Raw genomic sequence first — 6,000 nt, 5'->3', positions numbered from 1 at the left:
ACACACCATTCAAAAAAAAAAAAAGATCTGTGTATATTTATGTTCATAGTGGCACAATTTGCAGTAGTCAAAACCTGGAAGTAACCCAGGTGTCTAACAACAGATGAGTAGCTGAGAAACTTGTGGTATATATACACAATGGAATACTACTCAGCCACTAAAAGTAGTGAAGTAGTGAATTCGCCTTCTTCACCTTATGCTGGATGGAGATTGAAGGAATCATGTCAAGTGAGATAAGTCCGAAAGAGAACAGTGATTATAAAATGATCTCACTCATAGACAGAAGTTGAGAAATAAGAACAGAAGGAGAAACACAAAACAGAACTTGGACTGGGTTTAGTGTATTGCACTGAAGTAAAGGACTCTGAAGAGAGGGGAAGTATTTCAGGTCCTGGTGCATGATAGAACTGGGGAGGTGGTTACCGTGTTTTGTAAAAAACAGAATTTTTACACATGTACCAACAATTGTATTTACTGTTTACTGTAAACAATTAATCCCCAAATAAAAATTTTTAAAGTTATACAATTAGATAGTGTAAAGTCATTTTAGAAAGTCTTGAGCACCTTGAAACACTCTTTGAAGCTTCTGTTGCTAACTCAATGCATACTAATCATGATTCTCCTGGGTTCTGTTATGTTTTAATTGTTTTATTGGGAGCAAGGAGGACGATCATGTGGAAAGTGAGTGAATCAACTCAAGAACTGAGAGTTTATGGAGAGGGGGAAGAGATAATGGAGTAGAACATGTGTTTTTACGTGTCCATAATGCAGACTGTGCCCCCTGGCATATAGGCAAAATTGTAAGTTTCCTTGGGTGCTGAGGTTATTTCTTTATTTAAATGGAGACTGGGAGTAATGCAATCATATATGCATGTGCATCCTCAAGGAAAGTAAAAATAAAAAAATAAATAAAATGAAAGTCTCAACAGGTGGTGGTGGTGATAATGGTGGCGGTCTGGAAATGGGGTTGAAAATGGATTCCTGACAATGGTTCTTTGGTCTTCCTCCTTCTCATAAAATTCACAAATACACACATACATATGTACACCTTTTTAATTGCATTTTTTTAAAACACCTGGGCCAAAAAAAGATCTTCCCTGAAGGAAAGAAAGAAATTAGGGAGAATGCTGTTTTTATATAAACCACTATAATTACTTTGACATTTTTGTCCACAGCAATACCTGACATGAGAAAATGTATAACAGTGTCATCAAAACAAGAAGCAAAATCATGTTCAAGGTCAAATTCTGCATCCTATAAAACAATGAATTAAGTATAACTACAAAATAAGACACCTAGTTCTGGGAGAACAACACAGTGGTTCTGCAGAAAGGCTTTCACATCTGAGGCTCTGAGGTCTCAAGTTCAATGCCCACCAAGGCTGAGCAAGCCCTGATTCCCCAGAGCCCCACCCCACCAAGGAAAGAGAGAGACAGGATGGGAGTATGGATCGACCTGCCAACACCCATGTTCAGCGGGGAAGAAATTACAGAAGCCAGACCTTCCACCTTCTGCACTCCATAATGACCCTGGGTCCATGCTCCCAGAAGGATAAAGAATATGAAAGCTATAAGGGGAGGGGATGAAATACAGAGTTATGGTGGTAGGAATTATATGGACTTGTATCCCTCTTATCCTATGGTTTTTGTCAATGTTTCTTTTTTGTAAATAATAATAATAACATAAATGTTAAGAAAATTTAAAAAATAAAACATCTATAGTGTAAAAGATAAATTATTTCCTGAATGCCCTCTTTTGTGGGAAACTACTGGAGGGTGTGCTCACATACACACACACTCACACAAAATGACAACAGCAAAAACCAGTCAACCACAAAAGAGGAAGCTACATGGTGAGGTAATACAAAAATAATGTCACTAAGAAGGTAAAATGAATACCTAACATAGTGGTGAAGGGAGAGTCTAGGATAGCAATATTCAACAGAGCCAGGAAACAGCCTATCCGTATTTAAGATGGTCAGCAGCCTTTCAAGAGAATGTGACAGAATATCTAATGCATTCAAATTTATTGAAGAGAAGGATGAAGAGTCTGCAGTGAAGTGTTTGGAACATAAAAAATAAACAACCAAAAATAACATAAGAAAACTATTATTTTTTAAATATTTTAATTATTTTATTTAATGAGAGAGAGAGAGAGAGAGAGAGAGAGAGAGAGAGAGAGAGAGAGAGGGAGAGACCAGAACACTTCTCAGCTCTGGCTTATGGTGGTCCTGGGGGCTAAACCTGGCACCACAGAGCCTCTGGCATGAAAGACTTTTGCAGAATCATTATGTTATCACCCCAACCCTAAACACTCTTTATTCTAAGGAAACTAAAAGGAAAAGTACTTATAGTATACTACCTGGTTCTAATTTGGCCAGCTTTCATTACACATCCTTAATGATTAAGTACTGGGCATTATTGCAATTAAGAGGTCTTAATATATTGGGGTGGCATGGAATGTTGCTACTCATGACCACAGAATGTGAGCTCAGATCTACAGGGATGCAGAGATCACATAGGCTCCTAAGCTAATTATGGGCCCCAGATCACATCAAATCGATGGGGTTTACAGTCAACAATATTTATACCCCTTTCCCATATTAGGGAGTTACTCTCTTCTCTGATCCAGCTTTCTGGTCCTTCTGCCAGCCATAACATCATCTCCCCAGACAATAATTAGGATACACCTGCATATCAGATTTCAGGCTCAGTAAAAAAAAAAAAAAAAAAAAAAAAAAAAAAAAAAAAACACTAGTATAGCTACAGGCCTCTTGAAATATAACTAAAATATGCCTACTAGCTATCTACAAAACGGAGGACGCCCCAATACTTCATCTACACTATTCTAGCCTTTAGGTCCATGATTGTTCAACAATTTGTTTGGCTCTGTATGTTAGCTCTCTTTTCAGGCACCAGGTTCCAGAAGCTAACAGGATGTAACCAGACTTCCCTGGAGCTCTGCTTCCCCAGAGCCCTTCCCCACTAGGGAAAGAGAGAGATAGTCTGGGAGTATGGATCGACCAGTCAACGCCCATGTTCAGCGGGGAAGCAATTACAGAAGCCAGACCTTCCACCTTCTGCATCCCACAATGACATTGGGTCCATACTCCCAGAGGGTTAAAGAATAGAAAAGCTATCAGGGGAGGGGATGGGATACAGAGGTCTGGTGGTGGGAATTATGCGAAGCTGTACCCCTCTTATCCTATGGTTTTGTCAATATTTCCTTTTTTAAAGATTTTATTTATTTATAAGAAAGATAAGAGGAGAGAGAAAGAACCAGACATCACTCTTACACGTGTTGCCAGGGATCGAACTCAGGACCTCATGCTTGAGAGTCCAAAGCTTTACCACTGCGCCACCTCCTAGACCACAATATTTCCTTTTTATAAAAAAAAAGAGGTCTTAATATGATCACATTGGGAGGATAGGTGATAGAAAGTGTATTTGTATGAGACGGTGTAGGTACAATTTAGGACATTAAAAAAAATCAAGGAATAGCAGTGTAGGAATTTTATGTAGCAACAATGAGGAGAATGCCGAAAGAAAGAAGAAAAAAAGGTGAATGAAAATGGTTGTGTCTGGAGACTGGGAAATGCTGGAAGAAAAGAAAACCCTTCATTATTGTCCAGAGCACTGATCAGCTCTGCATTATGGTGGTGCTGGGGAACTGAAACTAAGACTCCCAAACATAAGGCATGAAATCTGGTTGTTTGAACAACTGGGCTGTCTCCTCAGTCTTGCCATAACTCTTCAACACCTATTAGCCTCTTGAACTGTGTATATTCCACTGCAGCTTTTAGAAAATTAACTACATATAAGAAAAAAAAAGAGCTATTTTTTTTATAAAGGAATAATGTCAAACTGAAGAATTCATGAGACTACCTCAACAAATGATTTCAAGTGCTTCAATCTCCCTCTACAAAATTAGCATAAGTCATCGATTATGATGTATGCGAATTAAACAGCAAAAATGCAAGTTTAAGAAGAGTATATGGGGGGGATTGTAGCGTGCTAGAAAGAATGAAACTGGGACCAGGCAATGGTACATTTGGCTTAGTGCACACATTACCATACACAAGGACTCAGGTTCAAATCCGCAGTCCCTAACTACAAGAGAAGGGAGAAAAGTCACAAGTAGTGAATCAGTGCTGCATATCTTTCCCTCTCCCTCTCCCTCTCCCTCTCCCTCTCCCTCTCCCTCTCCCTCTCCCTCTCCCTCTCCCTCTCCCTCTCCCTCTCCCTCTCCCTCTCCCTCTCTCCCTCTCCCTATCTATCTATCTATCTATCTATCTACATATATATGCATATATATTCTTCTCTTCTCAATTCCTCTCTGTCCTAAAAAGAAAAAAATGGCCACCAGAAGTAGCGGGTTCATTGTGCAGCTAAGGAGCCCCAGGGATTAAAACCAAACAAACATACACACACACACACACACACTCACACACACACACACACACACACACAGACACACACACACACACAGACACACACACACACGGAGGGAGAGGAGGAAGGAAGGGAAGGGAAGGGAAGGGAAGGGAAGGGAAGGGAAGGGAAGGGAAGGGAAGGGAAGGGAAGGGAGGAGAAAGGCTATGCTATTTTGGAGTCAGAAGATAGCTCACTCAGTAGAAAGCCCAGTTTATTTACCATGCCGAAAGATCCAGGTTTGAGCCTTCAGCCACCACATAGATTCACCTTTCCTCTGTTCCCACTCTCCGTCTCTGACATTTGAGAGAGAGAGAGAGAGAGAGACATAATCCATCTAGAGTGGAGAAATCATACAGACACAAAGCCCAAGAAATAACTGTATTGATCAAAAAAGATGATGTTTCTTGTTTATTTGCTAACTCAACATATTAAACAGAAGTAATCAATGAAAATATTTATCCTTAATTTCAAATTTTGGGGGCCAGGTGATAACACACCTGGTGGGGCCAGGTGGTGGTACACCTAGTTGAGTGCATATGTTACAATGCACAAGGACCCAGGTTCTGCTTTATATCTTAATGTTTTTCCAGACATCAAGTTGCAGATGCTATCATGACACCAACCTGACTTCCCTGGGCAGACAACCCCACCAATGTGTCCTGGAACCCCACCTCTCCAGAGCCCTGCCCCACTAGGGAAAGATAAGGACAGGCTGGGAGTATGGATCGACCTGCCAACACCCATGTTCAGTGGAGAAGCAATTACAGAAGCCAGACCTTCTACCTTCTGCACTCCATAACAATCCTGGGTCCATACTCCCAGAGGGATAAAGAATAAGAAAGCTTTCAAGGGCGGGGATGGGATACAGAGTTCTGGTAGTGGGGAGTATGTGGAGTTGTACCCCGATTATCCTATGGTCTTGTTGATATTTTTTATTTTATAAATGAATTTAAAATAAATAAAATACAAAATTTTTAAAAAGAAAAATTTATGATAATAGGGGGTAGATAGCATAGTGGTTATGCAAAGAGACTCTCGAGCCTGAGGCTCCAAGTCCGATCCCCCACACCACCATAAGCCAGACATGAGCAGTGTCAGTGCTCTGGTAAAAGAAACGCACACACACACACACAGACACACGCACACACACACACACAGACACACACCACACACACACACATATGAGAGAGAGAGAGAGAGAGAGAGCCATTTACAGTCTAAGAGAGTTTATAAAGGAAATTTCTGTAGTAAGTCAGTTCATCAAAGAGTACTTTTGAAGACTTTATATCTACTACATGCTTGATGACACCGAGACATTGCCACAGTTCTTATATTGATATAGCAAAGTAGGTTCAACCTCATTAGTAACCCAAATACATCCAAATTAAAGCAAATCGGGAGTCAGGCTGTAGCATAGCGGGTTAAGAGTAGGTGGCACAAGCGCAGGGACCAGCGTAAGGATCCCGGTTCGAGCCCTGGCTCAACACCTGCAGGGGAGTCGCTTCACAGGTGGTAAAGCAGGTCTGCAGGTGTTTATCTTTCACTCCCCCTCTCTGTCTTCCTCTCC

Source organism: Erinaceus europaeus, chromosome X (genome assembly GCF_950295315.1).
Source record: "Erinaceus europaeus chromosome X, mEriEur2.1, whole genome shotgun sequence".
Classification (NCBI taxonomy): Eukaryota; Metazoa; Chordata; class Mammalia; order Eulipotyphla; family Erinaceidae; genus Erinaceus; species Erinaceus europaeus.
Note: the sequence above shows the minus strand (reverse complement) of the source record.